The sequence below is a fragment of the Prunus avium genome, chromosome 2 (assembly GCF_965620075.1).
Source record: "Prunus avium chromosome 2, drPruAviu1.hap1.1, whole genome shotgun sequence".
NCBI lineage: Eukaryota > Viridiplantae > Streptophyta > Magnoliopsida > Rosales > Rosaceae > Prunus > Prunus avium.
Window position 1 is genome coordinate 6379761 of NC_142285.1, and position 19996 is coordinate 6399756.

The 19996-nt window shown below is 37.3% G+C and overlaps 2 pseudogenes; both read left to right on the forward strand.

The window, feature by feature from the left end:
* Nucleotides 1-9675: 9675 nt before the first annotated feature.
* Nucleotides 9676-11803, forward strand: LOC148296353 (uncharacterized; annotated as a pseudogene).
* Nucleotides 11804-14786: 2983 nt separating this feature from the next.
* LOC110764139 (dynamin-related protein 4C pseudogene) lies at nt 14787-17045 on the forward strand (annotated as a pseudogene).
* The last annotated feature ends 2951 nt before the right edge of the window (nt 17046-19996 follow it).

The window sequence follows — 19996 nt, forward strand, 5'->3', positions numbered from 1 at the left end:
ACTACGAAGACAGCCGGGTGCAATTCCGTTTCAGCCATGGTTCCTTCTTCTTCTCGACTTTGGCATCAACGCCTTGGTCATCTTTCAAATAAAAGCCTACGTGCTCTTTCCCTTCCTGTTAAGAACATGAAATTTTGTGACATTGATGATTGTTTGGTTTGTCCTTTAGCTAAACAAACTCGTCGTTCGTTTCCCTTGAGTTCTATAAATTCACTTGCGCCATTTGAATTAATTCATGTTGATATTTGGGGTGGTTATCACGTTCCTTCCATCACTAAGGCATAATACTTCTTGACCATTGTAGATGATTACTCCAGATGCACATGGGTTTATTTAATGCACCACAAATCAGATGCACGCCAAAAGCTCACCACTTTCATCAACCTTGTTGAAACACAATTTTCTTCCCAGGTTAAAATTGTTCGCAATGACAATGGTCCTCAGTTTATGATGACACAATTTTTTTTTTTTTTTTTCTGATAAAGGGATTTTACATCACACTAGTTGTGTCTCCACTCCACAGCAAAATGGAGTAGCCGAAAGAAAACACCGACACCTTCTCAATGTTGCACGAGCTTTACTTTTCCAAGCCAAACTTCCTAAGAAATTTTGGGGGGATGCCATACTCACTACCACATATCTTATCAACCGTACTCCTACATAGGTCCTTAAAGGAAAAACTCCCTACGAAATCCTTTTTCGTAAACCACCAGCCTATGATCACTTAAGGGTTTTTGGTTGTTTGTGCTTTGCCTCTACTCATCATCATCGCCCAACCAAATTCGATGCTAGGGCCACGTATTGCATTTTTCTTGGTTACCCATATGGTACGAAGGGTTATCCGGTTTATGATCTTAACACTGGTAAAATTTTTATTTCTCGGGATGTTATCTTTCATGAAACTACTTTCCCTTTTCCATCTTCCGCTACCGACTCTTCTCTTGTCTTCCCCACCTCTCATCCCACCAATTTTGATGATGCCCCAACCTCCCACTCCACTCCACCTGCGGAGTCTCCCACACCTGGACTTAATTCTCCTACTTCGCAGTTTCCAGCACCTAACCTTGCACTTCGAGCGCCTGCCTTTGCGCTTCCAGCGCCTGACCTTGCGTTTCCAGCGCCTGACCTTGCGTTTCCAGCGCCTGACCTTCAGCTTCCAGCGCCTGACCTTGCGCTTCCAGCCCCTGTCCTTGCACTTCCAGCGCCTAACCTTGCGCTTCTAGGGCCTGGACTTGAGTCTCCAGCACCTGGACTTGAGTCTCCACATGCGGCTCCTCAACCTACTTTTGCACCGGCATCTGCACCACCGCTACGGCGTACCACCACTCGGCCTAGTTATCTTCAGCAGTATCATGTCAACATAAAATTACCTTCCCGGTCTCTCCCATCATCTAACTCGGCGTCGACTGAACCCCAAGGTACCAAACATCCTCTCTCTCATGTCCTTACATATGATCACTTGTCACAACACCATCGTGTTTTTAGTGCTTCTCTTTCAACAGTCAAAGAACTCACCTCTTTTGTTTAAGCATCTCATGACCCTCAATGGCGTCATGCCATGGCACAAGAATTGGCTCCTCTTGAAGCTAATGGTACATGGACTCTTCAACCTTTGCCCCCTGGGAAGAAACTCATTGGTTGTAAGTGGGTGTACAAGGTCAAACTTCATTCTTATGGTTCCCTTGATCGGTATAAAGCACGTTTGGTCGCAAAGGGCTATAGTCAGGTTGAGGGATTGGATTACGGGGAAACTTTTGCCCCTGTCGCAAAGCTTGTCACCGTTCGCCTCCTTCTCGCCGTTGCTTCCACGCGTCGTTGGCATCTTCATCAGTTTGATGTCAATAATGCTTTCCTCAATGGTGATCAAGAAATTGCCCCTTTTGCGACAAGATTTTTGGGACAGAGCATGCGGCCCTCGCAATTGCTTTAGCTTTAGCGCGCGGAGTAATGGCGCGAAGGTATTTGCAACACCCTTATAAGTAACGTCGGAGAAAAGGTCGCAAATACCCATATAACTTATCTATGTGCGACATGCTTGAAATAGGTGTCGTGTATAATATTCCAGCGACGGGTTTGGATATTTGATACGACATGCACAAACTGTCCCAAAAGTTTTCAATTAGTGCGCCTAGTTTTCAGATGAAAAACAAACCCACGTATGTCTAGTCTCCCTCTCACTCTCACCTTCTTCCTCCTACTCCTACATCCCAAAGACTCCCTTCCACTCTCACCTTCTTCCTCCTAAATCCTAAATCAACTCCTCCCTCGGAGATCATGGAGGCCACCATCAATCCAATCTCATGTAATTCTCTCTCTCTCTCTCTCTCTCTCTCTCTCTCTCTCTCTCTCTCTCTCTCTCTCTCTCTCTCTCTTTTGCTAATTACCTGGTATGGTTGGAATTGATCTATACTTAATTGCTTAGTTATTTTTTATTGCAGATTGACTGCTTTCCGATAGAATTGTTTAATTATTCAGAGGTCAGTTTGTTTTTATTTTATTATGTGAACTCATGTGCTTTATCTAATAATGGGTACTGGGCGTGCAAATTTTTAATTGAAAAGCATATTGCATATTGTAGGATCGTTGGTTGATTACAAGATCGAATCAAGGACTGCTATTAGTTATTTGGTATGTTTTCATTTTCTTCTTTTGATGCATTTTAATACCTACTATCTGTCTTATAAAATAAATATTTGGATCATTATAAGGGTATGCCTTCTTGTTTCTTTATTCTTGAATAGAAACTAGGTATGGACAAGAGTTGGATCGATTTAACTGATAGGTCATCAAATCAATATCTCAATGGGCTTGAAAGTTTTTTGGATTTTGCATTTGACAACAGCATGGGTGATACAAGGATTTATTGTCCCTGCAAAAAATGTTACAATCGTTACTTTGTTACAAGGGAGGTAGCAAGAGCACATATAATAGTTGATGGGTTTTGGTCAAAGTACAAAAATTGGACTCATGGTCAGAGACACCAATCATTATATGTTGACAAATATATGGGGAATAGTTCTGCTTCAGTTGTGGATGATGATATAATTGGAATGGTTGTTGCTTCGATTCAGCTGCACCAAAATGGATTCAGCTGCATCCTCAACTTATGATACTCGCAAGTGCACGAGCCGTTTGGTAGTATAGCATATGTAAGTGCGAGGTCGATCCCACGAGGATTGATGATTGAATGATCCAATTCATTTCCCTTACACAAAACAGAAATGAAAAAGAAAATAAATAAAACAAGAAAAAAAAGGAAATAACTCAAGCAAATAAGTTCCCAAGTTCAATTAGATTAACGGATTGATTCTAGCTAAAGTATGATTAAGCCATGGTGTTTGGTCATAACCTTGTGTTCCTAATTCCCTAATTTGATCATTTGTTGTCTAACCTAAAATTAAGCATTAGGAACCCATTAAGCATAGAAGAACAATTTAAACAACCAAGCATGTATCTAATCCCTGTTGTCGAATGTCCATACATACTCTTCCTATTCATAGTTCAATTCGAATTAAAGCATGGTGTCTACTCTTAATTCAAACCAAGATAGCTAACATGCAAGCCTAAATGGTGATCAATCATTCAAACTAGCATATTAACTTATAAGCATAATAAATAAGAACAAAAACCATAATTGAAACTTGGAAACTAATTAAACTTGAATACTTAAGAAAGAATGTACATTACAAATAAAAGTAAAGTGGAACTAAGAAAACTTGAAGGAAAATTTAGTAAACTCATTTTGTTACAACAATTGACAACTTGAAAGGAAACTAAGAGAATTTGAGGGAGAGAAGGGAATGGAGCTCTAGAGAAGTGTTTGAGAGCTCCCCCCCTTGGGGTGTGTTTTGAAGCTTGAAGGCTTCTCTATATATAGGGCTAAGAGGGAGGAACAACATGATGAAATCCAACACCACCATTCCTCTTTTAATACAACTCATAACTCACACTTCATCTTGTCTATGTTAGTGTGGTTGGAATCAATCTCATCCCATACTTCTTTTGCTGCAACTCAAGCTTTCTTCACATGGGAATTCAAAGGTGATCAATTGTGGCTGCCTTTTGCTGCCAACCCATGTGGGTTGTCTTTTGATTGCTGGAAAAAACGATTCTTCTGAACTAGGCTTGGTGTAGGAAGGCCTGAGGTTTCAATATGTATCCAATGGGGCTCAAATTTGGATATGTCATAATAGACACCCATTGGAACAACTTGTATGAAGAATGTATTCCCATCTGAACAATAGAAGTGCATGTTTTGGGCCTTGCAAGTTGACTGCCGAAAATAGACTGGAATTGACTTCATTGCAGTCAGCTTGTGGGCTTGTTTTGGGCTTGATCTTCCCTCTTACAAAATCTGGAAAAATCTGAATCTTCAAACCCTTTGAATTATCTTTCCAAGCATTTGTAGCCCAGTCCAAGGAAAAATAGGAAAGCCCTTCAAATGTGATATTTGGCCCAGTAACGCAGATGCTGCCGAATTTGACCTTAAGTTGCCAAAACTTGTATAACTTTCTCTAGAAGACTCGGAATCATGAACCGTAAAATTCTCCAGAAACTAGACTTCCGCATCTTTCCAATGATGTATGGTTCGTTATCTGGTTCTTCTTGAGCAAGTACAGTTCAATCTGTGAAGTTGACTGATCTGCAAACACCATTTTGAGCCAACTTGTCTCCAAAATGCATTTAATGAGTCTCAAGCTTATTACACTGAAACAAACACAAAACTTATTAAAAGCACAAGTTTAACTCAAAAACATAACCAAATCATAAGTTAGAAGGATACAAAATGATATTTAACCATGCACCGATCAATGGTACATGAGGCATTTGAGCATCCAAATTTGGATTCTAGTTTGAGGAATGATGGCTCAACAGAAAATGAATATGGTGAGGGGCCAAATGATGAGACTACAAATTATTTCAAATTGCTACAAGATGCAGAATGTCCTTTATATCCGGGGTGTAAAATTTTCACTAAATTATCATTTATTGTTCGGCTGCTACATACAAAAGTACTTTGTGGATGGACCGACAAGTCAGTGATAATTTTGTTAACTCTTCTGAAAGAAGCTTTCCCTAATGAAGTACAACTACCATATTCATATAACGATGCTCGAAAGATAACGGCGGACCTGGGTTTCACATACAATACATGAGATGCATGTCCCAATAATTGTATGTTATTTAGAAATGAGGATGAGAAACTTGAATCATGTGTTATTTGTCACGAATCCAGATATAAAAAAGTTGATGGGCAGCCTACAAATGCTGTGAATGGGAATAGAAAAATACCTGCAAAACAAGTAAGATACTTTCCATTGAAGCCAAGATTGCAAAGACTTTTTATGTCATCAAAAACTGCTTCGCATATGAGATGGCATGCAGAAGAGCGTACTGATGATGGTGTGCTAAGGCACCCTGCTGACTCACCTGCATGGAAAGAATTTGATGCAAAGAATCCAGATTTTTCTAGTGAAGTTCGTAATGTTAGGCTTGGTTTATCATCAGATGGTTTCAGTCCATTTAGAACAATGGGCATACCTCATAGTACATGGCCTGTTATTCTCATGCCTTATAATTTGCCACCATGGATGTGTTGTGAATTAATGACTAACTCACTGCCCTTCAAAGATCTTGTTGTTGATGGACTTTGGACAAAGAACTTAATGATGGATGAGTCTTACACACACACACAGAAATTAACCAAGCACAAATGACACAAGTGTTTATAGAGGTTCAGCAAATTGCCTACATCCTCATTGGTGATCACCTTGAGAAATTTCACTAATGAAGATAGGTTACAACTTTGGTTTACAAAAGGAAACCCCCTTAGAACACTACCCTCACAATCTGTTTCTCTCACACCCTTGCTCAACACCTTGATACACTTAGAGAACTCTCTTGCTCTCCCCTTAGCTTTTCTGAAACTCTCACAGAAAAAACTACTAACTCCAGCTTCTTCCACTTAGAATTATTCAACTTGTTTTCTCCTCTTGTGTTATCTTACTTCACCCCATTTCCTACACAAGCCAATAGACAAGAGATAAGATATCAGCTTGTCCTCCACGTTCTTCCCTTTAGTCACCACTTAGACTAAATGTCAGATCAAGTAGGTAAATAGAATCCAACTCAGCCACCTCCCACATACACCAGAAAATGGAGAGTGATATCTTTGAAATAAGATAACCAATTAGCCATGAGTGTTCTCCCAACTATCCAGCAGGTAGTCAACGTTCATTTAACTCAGAAGTGACCCACTAAGCCTCTGAAATCTTGTGGAAAGCGATAGCCATCGAAAACACAGTTGAAAACACGTAAGAAAACGTCACAGCACGACTGGAGCGACCGGTCGCTAGTTCCTAGCGACCGGTCGCCAGAAGTTTTCTCTCCAGACGTTGAATCTGCTTCTAAACGACCGGTCGCAAATGTCACGCGACCGGTCGCTCATGCTTCCTGCGACCGGTCGCAAAGAACTGGCGACCGGTCGCTCCTTGGTTTAGCTCCAGACCTCGAATCTGCCCAAGAACGACCGGTCGCAACTTCCCAGCGACCGGTCGCTTTTAGGCAGTTTCAAATCCTTCCTTTGAGCGCCAAAACCTTTGTATCCTTTAGGTGAGCCATTTTTTCCAACAATCTCCACCATGGCGAGCCTAATACTCCTTGTGGACATCATTGCCTTCCAGGACATCTGTAATGTCTTGAGAATCGCCCTGATAACTCTCAAGAACTCCACCTCAATCTTTAGCATGTAACAAGATTGAGCAAGCTCAAACAATGCTTGAACTTTGCTGTTGTGACTGGCTTTGTTAGACAATCTGAAGCGTTCTCCTTTGTATGAACCTTCATTATAGTGAAGTCTCCATCATTCACCCAATCCCTTATCCGGTGGTATCTCACCTGGTAATAAGATTGATGTATATATGCAACCAATGATTGACGAGTTAAAGGAATTATGGCATGAAGGTGTAGATACTTATGATGCTTCCAAGAATCAGATGTTTAAACTACGTGCTGCATTACTCTGGACAATCAGTGACTTTCCAGCATATGCAAATTTGTTGGGTTGGAGCACTAAAGGTGCGAAAGCATGTCCTTGTTGCAATAAGGGCACTAGATCTGTTTGGTTGACTAATGGAAGAAAGTATTGTTACATGGGTCACCAACGATTTTTACCTACAAGTCATAGGTTTCGAAAAGATAGAGTGTCCTTTGATGGCACACGAGAATAGGAACATGCACCATTGAAACTTTCTGGGTCTGATGTTAAAAGACAATTGCAAGGAGTACTGACTGAGTACAAGAAAGAAGACATCAGAAAAAGGAAAAGACAAGAAGTTGAGAAGAATAATGATGAATCCTGCTGGAAGAAAAGAAGTATTTTTTTCGAGTTACCATATTGGGAGCATAATTTGATTCGTCATAATCTCGATGTCATGCACATTGAGAAGAATTGTTCTGAAAATATACTATGGACAGTGTTGGGTGTTGCTAAAAAAACCAAGGATAACTTACATGCTAGACGTGATTTACAAAAATGGGGAATAAGGCAACCATTACACCCACAAGAACGTGGTTCTAATAAGGCATACTTACCTCCTGCATGTTTTAGTATGAATAGGGAAAATAAAGATGTGTTCCTAAAAGTATTGAAGGAAGTAAAGGTACCAGATGGTTATTCTTCCAATATTTCTCGACGTGTACAGCTAAAGGAACGTACTATTTTTGGTCTTAAGAGCCACGATCATCATATACTAATGCAACAATTACTTCCTATAGCAGCACGAAGAGCTTTGCCAAAGCATGTTGTTGAAGCATTAATTGAGTTCACCAATTTCTTTAAACAACTTTGCTCAAAAGTGAACTTACCATCTAATTTGGAAAAAATTCAAGATCGAATTGTGCATACACTTTGCCGAATGGAGAAGATCTTTCCAATGTCCTTCTTCGGTGTAATGGAGCATTTGCCTATCCATCTGGCTGAGGAAGCATTGACTGCTAGAGCTGTCCAATTTCGATGGATGTATCCTATTGAGAGGTATGTAAACATGCAGCTGTACTTTTTAATTATTTTAATTAGATTTGAAATTAATTATTTTTCTTATAGGTATCTATTAACACTTAAACGTTATGTGCATAATCGTGCGCGTCCTGAGGCCTCAATTGCTAAAGGGTACTTGATGGAAGAATGCATGAATTTTTGTGCATTGTACTTAAATGAAGTGGAAACGAAACTTAATAGACCAGCTCGTAATGATGATGGTGGTAGTGACTTTGGTCGTCCTATAACTAAAGGAGTTTAAATACGTCTTGATGATGTTACATGGACACAAGCACATAGATATGTGCTAGTCAACACAGATGCTGTCACACCATTTCAGAAGTAAGTCAAAGTATAGTTATATTTCTTATCTTGAATTCTTCTTAATTCACTTTTTAAATAATAACTTTCATGTACACAGCCAACACCTTGAAATACTTGCGCGGGAAATGCCTCGAAGAGCAAATCATTATATTAGAAAAGTCCACAATGAGATCTTTCACATATGGTTTAAAACTTATGTAAGTATTTTAAATTATTACATTTGTATAGTTAATATATAGATATATTAAATCAAAGTTGTTTCCCATTTGACTTCTTATAATGATATTATATAGGTTCAGACACAAATGCAAACCACCAATTCTGTATTCTCTGAAGAAATTATCAATTTAGCTAATGGTCCAGACCAATTTGCACGAAGATTCAAAGGATATGTAATCAATGGCTCCAAATTTCGTACGAAAGAAAGTGAAAAAAATAGAACCACTCAAAATTCTGGGGTTGTTTTGAAAGCAGACACTATGAGTTATGCAAGTGCTAGGGACAATAATCCTCGCTTAGGTGATGTCATCTTTTATGGTGTGTTGACAGATGTGGTTGAGATCCGATATACCAATGCCATGAAATTTGTTTTGTTCAAGTGTGATTGGGTTAATGGTCTTGGTGGAGTGAAAGAAGATGAGTTTAAATTTACATTAGTGAATTTTAATCATTTGTTATACAGAGATAATGCAATAGGGGATGAGCCTTTCATCTTAGCACAACAGGCAAAGCAAGTTTGTTATGTACAAGACCCAGTGGATCCAGATTGGCATGTTGTTCTTAATATGACTGTTAGAGATCTATTTGATATGTATTCAAAAGATTCTTATCACAGTCCAGCGATGGTGCCTCAAGTTGAGTTATATGCACCCCAGCAATTGGACGAAACTATTTATTTGAATTATGAAGATGTTGGTTGGGTGAGAGAAGGAGTAGATGGAACAATAGTAGACACGAATGTTCAGATAGAAGAAGCTGAGATGGAAGAATGTGACTGATAATGCTTATCAATGCCTTTCTTCAAGTAGTTTATTGACATTGTTTATTGCTGAATTTTCTAATTATTATAATACATTATTCATCAATAATTCTAGTAGTTACTCTTCTATATAATGCTAGCTCGTCTATATGTATAAATATATATATTTAAGATGTAAGAACAACAAACTACATATAGAGTATGCTAGCTCTTACAGGTAATTGGTTTTTATTTATTTTTTTATTTTTATGTACAGGTAATTGGTTATACATGTCAATTCTTTTAGGAGGAATCATTATGTATATTAATTTTTTTTTTCTTATTGCAACAGATTATGGCCCCCAAGAGAGTAAGAGAACAATCAATGGAGGAATTGATTCCCGCATCTCCTGTGAGAGCTAGAAAGAGTAGGTCACAAGCACGATCATCTCAGCTACATGGATCAATTTTGAGTCAACCTCAACTTGTTGCATCTAGGCGGCCTCAACCTACCACATCAAATCAATCTCAATGACAAGCACCATCTGTGTCAATTCAATCTCAACAACAAGCATCGACTGTGAGACCGACACGGTCTCAATTAGAGACACAACAATGTCACCCCAATTTGTCTACTCCTAATCATGAGGACGAGCCTTTGATAACGTCATCAGATGAAATAGGTTATTAGGGCCAAACAACCATTATTTTTTGCTTTATTTGGTGATTTATTTCATCATTAAAATCATATTGAATGTTTTACTCTAGGTGAAATTGAGCCTACCATGAATGGTCGGGGTGCTGCTTGTTCTATTGCTGAGTGGGGGACTGGAACAAAATTGCATATTGATTTTGATACTAAATGGAAATGGAAGCCAATAAAAGAAAATGCACAAAAGTTTAGTACACAATTGGGAGTTATAGCACGAAATGCTCGAAAGGTCCCTCTGACAAAAGTTTCATGGAGTGATATGCCTGATCATATATTAGATGACATTTGGAAAGATGTGCAAGTAAACAACAAAACACTAATTTCAAACATACTAGTATTTTTTTTTTTTTTTGGTGAAATGCTAGTATATATTTTTTTTAATGGTTACTATCTATTACTTGTAGGATAACACGGATGTCCCTGACGCATATAGACCTCATTGCTTAAAGGTAGTTGGTAACAGATGGAGAGATTGGAAATGTCGGCTTAAGAAAGAATGGTATGACAAATATGAGACCAATGAAGAGCGTTTAGCCATCACTCCTCCTCAAGTCCCTACAGACCAATGGAAGATCCTTGTAAAGTATTGGGGTCTACCTGATGTTAAGGTACATAGACATAAGATACAATTACTGAGTTTATAGTAGTAATGAATGTTAACCGAATTAATCATATTGTAGGAATGTTCTGAAGCAAATAAGGCTAATCGTGCACTAGGAAGTGCCCCTCATAGGACCTGTCGTACTTCTTTTGCTCAAGTGAAAAATAAGGTAAGAGTACTAATCTTTTTTTTTTTTTTTATAGCATGCAGTGGTTCCAGATTTTAAATTCATTATCCATTTATTTGTGAGTATAATTTGGTTATCTAGGAAAAAATCTATGGCCAAACTTGACAGTGTTATTATAAAGAAATTTTTTATTGCTAACACGGTTAAATTTCCTTTGTTATTAAGATGGAAGAGAAAGGAGAGAAAACAGATCGGTTGAGCTTGTTTATGCATACACGAAAAAAGAAAAAAAAGAATGACGATGAGGAAGTTTTTGACTATGAGAGTGCAAATATTATTGTAAGTATGATGTAGTTTTTTTTTCTTCTAAAAGAATATGTGGAATACTGACCCAAAAAAGAAAAAAAAACGAATACGTGGGGCATATGTTGTATATTTTGACTAAGTTCAATATTGCATTATGATTTTATAGAATCAATTCAATCAGTACTTGGAAGAAAGGGAGGAGCATGAATAAGACGAGGATTATAGAGAGGAGGTGTTTACTAAAGTTATGGGACCTGATGGACATGGACGTGTTCGTATGTATGGGATAGGTATTACTCCATCTCAAGTGTTTGGTCAAAGTTCAAGAGTTTCTAACATTAATGAGAATAGCATACAAGAGGAGCTAGAGAGACAATACCAATCCCAAATAGATGATCTTAAGTCTCATTATGAATCTAAACTTGGAGATCTCCAATCCAAGTATGAGGATCTGAGTTCGCAAATCCATCTCATGAAAGCTCATGTTGGTTTCCAAGTTAATCCAACTGAAAGCGGAAGTGGACAGGTATAATATATTTTAGTGTAACTTTGATCTTTTTTTACTTTATTATAAAGAATAAATTACAATGAAGAGTTAATTAATATTGATTTCCATCTAACTTTTTTGTGTATATATATAAATTGGTGAGTTACAGATACCAGATGCATCAAGCCTGCACCAACGAAGACTTAGTGTGAGTAGTGAACAACAACATCAATTGGACCCAGAAGCATAGAAGCATGAAGCAATTGTTTTCATCAAAAGTATGTTCACAAATATTTACGACTCAAGAAAAATTGTAATTTTTTAAAATAATTTATTAACGGTTTTTAAATTTCTTTTTTCAGGTTTGGGTGAAGGATCGAAAACAATCATAATTCTCCTAGTATATTCTTGTGAACTTTGTTTGGGCATTTGAAACCAAAAATATGTTTATTCACTTAAGAGACAATGTTGTTTGCCCTTTGACTTTAAATTATTCTTTCCGCGATTGTTACTTATGTTTAGTTAATATATCAAATATAACAGTGATACATGGATGATTTTTTTATTATATTAATGTTAGTAATTACTAAAAATACTTGAATATATCATAATACACTATGTTATTTTAGTTTTGGTGAGTGTATTACTCTTATTGTGAATATTAAAAACAAATAACGTAAATTTTGTTTTTGTTGGATACGTATTTGTATTTACGACACTCAATAGCCGTCGTTATTACTATTTACGACGGGTTCAAAGTGTCATAAAAATTATTTTTAAATCCAACGAAGAAACGGTTGCGACGCTATGCTTGCCGTAGTAATTGGTTTTCATGACGGGTAAAACCGTCGTAATAAGCATCAAAACATTTTGCGACACCAGTTGGTTGCGACGCGTGAACAAGCGTCGCAAGACCATCGTAAAAAGGCATTTGCGACGTATGGTTGACCTTTCACGACAGGTTTCTAGCGTCGCATCTAGCCTGTTTGTTTGTAGTCTGTTTATATGAATCTACCTCCTAGATTTGGACGAAAAGGGGAGACTCGTGTATGCAAGCTTCATAAATCATTGTATGGACTCAAGCAAGCTTCACATCAATGGTTCATTAAACTTTCCATAGCCCTTAAGCAAGCAGGCTACCATCAATTGAAGGCAGATTATTCATTGTTCATCCGAACTCGAGGTTGCACATTCACTGCCTTACTTGTCTATGTGGATGATATCATTTTGACAGGGAATAGTTTACAAGACATTGAAGAAACCAAGTCATACTTGCTGCAACAATTCAAATTGAAAGACCTTGGTCAATTGAAATATTTTCTTGGCATCGAGATTGCTCGTTCTAGCAAAGGCATAGCCCTTTCACAACGCAAGTATGCACTTGAAATACTAGAGGATGCAGGACAACTTGGTGCAAAACCAGCCAATTCACCCATGGAGCCAAATTTGTCCCTTAGCAAACATGAGGGTGATTACATTGATGATCCATCTTTGTATTGAAGACTTGTAGGGAGGCTGATCTATTTGACAATTACGCGGCCTAACTTGGTGTATGCCGTTCACACTCTGAGTCAGTTCATGGATAAGCCACGAACACCACACCTAGAGGCAGCTCATCGGGTTTTGCGCTATATCAAACGTGCACCAGGGCACGGTATTTTTCTTTCTGCCAACAGTCCAATCCAATTAAATGCCTTTTGTGATGCGGATTGGGCTCGATGTCGTGAAACTCGACGTTCTACTACTGGGTATTGTGTATTTCTTGGCGATTCTTTGGTTTCTTGGAAAACCAAGAAGCAAACCACAGTATCTCGATCTAGTTATCGAAGTTGAATATCGTTCCATGGCTGCCGCTTGTGAAATTACTTGGTTACGATATGTTTTGCAAGATTTAGGCATTAAGCATTCACATGCAGTCAAGTTATATTGTGACAACCAAGCAACGCTCCACATTGCTTCGAATCCAGTATTTCATGAACGGACTAAACACATTGAGATTGATTGCCATCTAGTTAGAGAAAAGGTTCAAAGTGGAATGATCAAAACGGCCCATATTTCCACCTTACAACAACCAGTAGACATATTCACAAAGCCGTGAGTCTTCTACAATTTGCGATTTTACTCGGCAAGTTAGGAATCATCAACATATATTCCAACTTGAAGGGGAGTGTTGAGGAGCATAAAATCCCAACTAAATCAACGTGATTGATTATGAATATTGAGCATTGACCTGTACAGATATTTAGTTTATTTCCTTCCTTTTATATAGGCGTGTACATTAAGGAATAGCTCATTTAAGCTAGTTTTCAGCATCTTAATTGGCTATTGTATTTGTATAAAAGTGTTGTACCCCATTCTGAAATATTAATCAATATACGAATTACCAATTCTATTACGTTCCTCCACTAAATTCAATCCTTATTCGCAATTCCTTCTCTGGTCACAATGCCTAGCCATTTCAAACAAAGACGAGATAGACGATAGGGGCACATTGGAACTTTCAAAAAGTTTTGGAAGAATAAAAACCAAACCGAAAGTTGCGCATGAGGAGGAATGTTTAACTTTTTCTTTTACTTTTTTCCAATAAAACAAATCTGTATGGGGTGTGGGCCAATATGATTATAGTACAAGCTACAAGGTTGGTTGTGGCCAATATGATTATAGGCCCCAGATAATCTGTAGCTTGGAAGTCCGTTTTCTAGTAGTGTAAATAATTACTTCGCCAGTTTATCCATCCGTATTGTTAATTATGTTTAGGTACATGATTATTACTTTTATGCAATGATTGGTGATGAATTAATTGTATCAGGTAATTTTACACGTGGATCAATTAGTGATGACATTAGCATAAGTATTTGAACATCCTAATCGCTCATAGCGTGAGGAAGGTATGCTACTTAATTAGTTGGACGACCCAATCATTATATGTTGATTGGCTCGCCTAATTCTCTTGGATTTTGTCTAACTCTATTTTTTGTTGTTGTAATTATCTAACTCTTTTATTATTTTTTATGGTATAATTCATGTGGAGAAATTCATTTGACGACAACAAAATATATTTAAAACTCATTTGACAAATGAAGACTATATTGTACTGTCTGGTTTTGGTCTTAATCAACTGAGTGCGCCGTACAACACTTTACCTTTAAATAAGGACTGCTTCTTTGTTTGGTTCTTTAAACAAAACAAAAAAAAGATTGAATTATATGTTTCTGAAACGTATCTATCACGATGTCATGTTCATGTCCTTGTGTCTTGCTCCATTTTCTCCCCTCTGTTTTTCTATGATTTACCAGTCTTTCTCTGTTATTCAGCGGTGAGGTTTGCTTTCACCTACAACAAACTAGCAACCTTCGTTGGAGAGCAGAGGACCCCTTCTTCTTTGTTTTTTCTGTCTTTCAATTATATCTGAGTCTCAGAAAATGGGAGAAATAAAGAGAACTCAAACTGATTCAGGAAGCAGATCGTCAAGCTTATCCATTTTACAAGATGATCAAGAAGGCTTTTCACCAACCTCATCAAACGCACTGGTACTTGTCCAAAACGCACCAATTGTCTCCTCCTACAATGAGAGAATCCGCCCCATGCTTGATGCCATTGACAAGCTCCGCAACCTCATGGTTATGGATGAAGGCATCCAGCTGCCCACCATTGTTGTTGTGGGCGACCAGTCATCTGGCAAATCCAGTGTTCTTGAGTCCCTCGCCGGCATCAGCCTGCCGCGTGGACAAGGCATCTGCACAAGGGTTCCTCTCGTAATGAGGCTTCAGCACCACTCTGATCCTGAACCAGAGCTTTCACTGGAGTACAATGGCAGAGTTGAGCACACTGATGAGGACAATATATCTGAGGACATTGTGAATGCCACCAATCTGATTGCTGGGGACAGTAAGGGAATTTCAGACACCCCATTGACCTTGTTGGTGAAGAAGAATGGTGTGCCTGATTTGACCATGGTTGACCTCCCTGGAATCACTAGGGTTCCAGTTCGTGGCCAGCCTGAGAATATCTACGATCAAATCAAAGATATAATCATGAAGTATATAAAGCCCGAAGAGAGCATCATTTTGAATGTGTTGTCTGCTTCTGCTGATTTTAGCACATGTGAGTCAATTAGTATGTCGCGGAGTGTGGACAAAACTGGTGAGAGGACTCTGGCTGTGGTTACAAAGGTTGATATGGCACCAGAGGGACTGCTGGAGAAGGTTACAGCTGATGATGTGCATATTGGTCTTGGCTATGTCTGCGTAAGGAACCGGATTTGAGATGAAAAGTATGAGGAGGCGAGGGCTATTGCGGATCAATTATTTGAAACTGATCCTTTTCTTTCGAAGATTGATAAGTCTATGGTTGGAATTCAGGTTTTGGCTGACAAGTTGGTCCAAATTCAAGCTGCTAGCATAGCTAGAAACTTGCCTGATATTGTAAAGAAGATCAACGACAAGCTGAATTCTTACCTTTCAGAGCTCAACAAAATGCCGAAAAAGCTGTCATCTGTTGCTGAGGCCATGACTGCTGTTACGCAGATCATTGGAACATCCAAAGAATCACTTAAAGAAAATTCTTGTGAGGGGAGAATTTGATGAGTTCCCGGATGACAAACACATGCATTGCACGGCTAGGCTTGTTGAGATGCTCAATAAGTGCTCAGATCAGCTTCACGAGTGCAACGAGAGTGACTCCAAAAGTAATTTCTTATTGGAGGAGATTGCGATTTTGGAGGAGGCAAAAGGTATCAACCTTCCCAATTTTGTTCCGCGCAATGCTTTCTTATAGTTTTGCAGGGTAAAGTTAAGGGGATTTCGAGCATACCTTTTGGGTTTGTTGAGCAGGTTTGGAGTTATATTGAGGATGTGGTTTTGTCTGTGTTCAATTGTGTGCCAGAAGAGCAGGCCATAATCTTATTGAAAAGAAGAAAGAAAGATCGATTAATTGGATGACGGAGATAGTGGAAATGGAGAAACTAACTGACTATACATGTAATCCGGAATATCTATCCGAATGGCATAGGCTCATGACTAAACAAGAAACATTTATCCAAATGGTCTTGCGTGGCGCTGAGATAAACATAAATGTAGAGGGAATTGGGATGGTTGAAGTTGGAGGTCTAAGGAAGTACTCACAAGTCCTATTGTCTCAAAATTTTAAATTGAAAATGCGGATGACTGCGTATTGGAATGTTGTGCTGAGTAGGTTGATTGATATCATGGGTTTGCATTTCCAGCTGAGTGTTTCAAACCTTGTGAACAAGGACATGGAGATGGAGATTATGAATGAGCTACTGGGACCTAACCATGGTGGTGGGATTGAGAGGATGCTGGAGGAACCTCCATCAATGGACGACAGGTTTACTTACGCCGATTACCTTGTGTTATAGATAACTAAGGAGTCCAGTTAAATTATGGTATGTTTCGAGTGAAAGAAGGCTTTTTGCCAATGATGTGTGGTTGATCTGTTTGTACTTAATTATGGGATGCATTTTGTTTATCATGTACCTGGTTGGTTGATGTTCTTGTGTGGATAATCTGTTTCTACTTAATTATAAGCACATTCAGTTTTTGTCTTTTGGGTTGCTAAACCTTCCCAAGCTTGTTCCTAGAATAGGAGGAAATTTCTATCCTCTGTTCCTTCCTATATCTCTTAATTCATGACACTGTGGGTGATGGTAGAAACACCTTCCTTTGTCATGATCACATTTTGAACCCTTTTGGGGGCTTTTCTCTTTGAGTTGGGACCTTGTTAGTCTTCCATTTGGTCAATGGGAATCTATTGGCATTTGCTTTTGCCAAGCTCAATGGGAATAATTAATCACTTCCCAATGGAGCTCTGGCCTTCTTGGCACTTGTTCTTTAGAATGTTATAGGCCCTATTTGATGTGCCGGATTGGATTAGATAGATTCAATTAAAATGAACATGGATCCTAACCTTTGTTTGGTGGACTTCAAATATATCATGGACTGGATATGGCAGGTATTGGACACCAATCCAGAATATGAGCGGCTCTAGAACCCATCACCAGAGTGAAGACTTTTAGACCATCTCCAAAGGTTACAGACTCAAACCCCAAATTTCACCTCCTGAAATACAACTTTTCATCTATAGATAGGACTCAAACAATATTACAACATTATGTATACACTTTACAAGTTTATGGAACGTTGATGTCCAAAGCATTGTGATATAATTCCTTAATATTGTAAACCCTTGTGTTTACAAGAATAACGACCACCTTTACTTCTCCAAGGCCAACTCTTTCCTCAGCCTTGTAATGGGGATCCTTTCTATTGTAAATCATAGTATTACAAGATTATGGATACACTTACAAGTTTATGGAATCTTGAGGTCTAAAACATGGTAAAAAAAGGTCCTTAATAGTGTAAACCCTTGTGTTTACAAAAATAAAGACCACATTTACTTATGTAAGGTCCACCCTTACTTCTACAATTACCAAACATGGAGATAGTAATTGCATAAATGAAGTGCGTATTGGACTGCAATTGCATTTTATGTACAAAGGACGTGGGTCCCTGTTGGATGGTACAATAGATCGATCTTAATCAATTTTTAACTCTAGTCCATTTGGTGATTAAAAAATTTTGGGTAAGTTTTTATTTGAACCCAATTATTTTATAAGTAAACTCAACCAAGTAGACATGTCAATGGATCAGATTTGGAACCGAATCCAATTTGAATTCGATGTAATTAATAGGAGATGAATTGGACTTCTCAATCCAATTATAAATGGATACGGATATGGATTATAATTGATCAAATCCGATAATAATCTGATATTACTTTGTATGAAGTATAATTTAATTTTTCTAAGCTTTATATTACTATTTTATATGTGTAAATGAGTAATTTTAGTTTTATATGCACTAATAATACACTTAAAACTAATTTTTATGATAAAATATCACAAATTGATATAAAAAGTAGATAAATACAATAAAAGAACGAGGCTACTAATGAAATTTTGATTTTTTTTGTACATCACAAAAAAAATCAGATAATAATCCGATCTGATATGAATTCGATGCGTAACGAATATGGATTGATAGGTGCAATTCGCTAGTCCAAATACGATATGAATCCGATAATCCAATTATAAATGAATTCGAATTTAGATCGAGGTATATCCGATCTGAATCCGACCCGCTTATAGGTCTACAACCAATGTTTCTTTTATCTCAAAAAAAAAAAGTTTTTAAAAAATAAAAATAAAAATTCGTTCATTATAAAAATATTGTTTAAAAATTTTCAGTATTACATTAATTTTTTTTTTTTAAAAAAAAAAAAAAAGAAAAGAAGGAAAACCACAACACCATGGGACTGTGAACAGTTGCAGTGGCGTTCTATGAGTTTTTCTTAAGTTCTTTTAGTTTTTTTTTAAATTTCTAGGTAATCAAAATAATTATTTTATACCCAATAAATTTGTAGCTATTATTGTTTTTGGTTACAAGTTAACAAAAAACAAAAACAATTTGGTTGATTGGATTTATATATAAGGTTTTAAAATTTGATTGTGTTAGTTGGGTTAAGATTACTTTATCTAAAATGGTTAATCATTTTATTAGTCCTTGAACTTAGATCCGGTTTGCATTTGAGTACTTCAATTTCCAAAATGGTTCCCGTGGTCCTTTAACTTCACTTTTGTTAGGACAAATGGTCATGCCGTCAATTTTGTCAACTTTTTCTGTTAAATGCAGGGAACTCAAACTGGTATTTTTATATTAAAACGAAAAAAATGAATAAAAAATCATATCTTTAAAATAACAATAAAAGAAAATCAAATAAAAAACCAACAAAAAAAAAAGAAGAAAAATTAAGTTTGGATGGAGTAGAAATCGGGATAGAGGGGGAGAGAGAGTTTAATTTTAATTTTTTAATTTTGTATTCATATTTTAATCAATTTTGATACAAAAATACCAATTTACCCCTGCATTTAACAGAAAAGTTAACAAAATTAACGGTATGACTATTTATCCTAACGAAACTGAAGTTGAAGGACCATGGGAACCATTTTGGAAAATTGAGATACTTAAATACAAATCGAGTCTAAATTCAGGGACTAATAAAACAATTAACCTTTATATAAAAATTAAATAAGACATTTCGACCAAATTTTTTTGAATAAGACAGTTTCTTTTTCAAAAGAAAAGTACAAAGATTAAATATTAAGAAAAGCTTGGAACTCCAACGAAAAAAGAAGAAAAGCTGGGAACCGGGCAACTTAAACAACAGGTTAAATTTTTTTTTAAAATGTGGGTGTATGTGTATCGGTACACCAGGTGCACAATAAAAGGTGCCTAGTTTTATAACATCTAACTCTATTTGTATTGGTCTATTATTATTAATATCCTATCCACGTTGGTTTCAGAAAAAAAAAATTAACACCATCAACACCTTCGTATGTGCATAACATGTATAATTACACCAATAA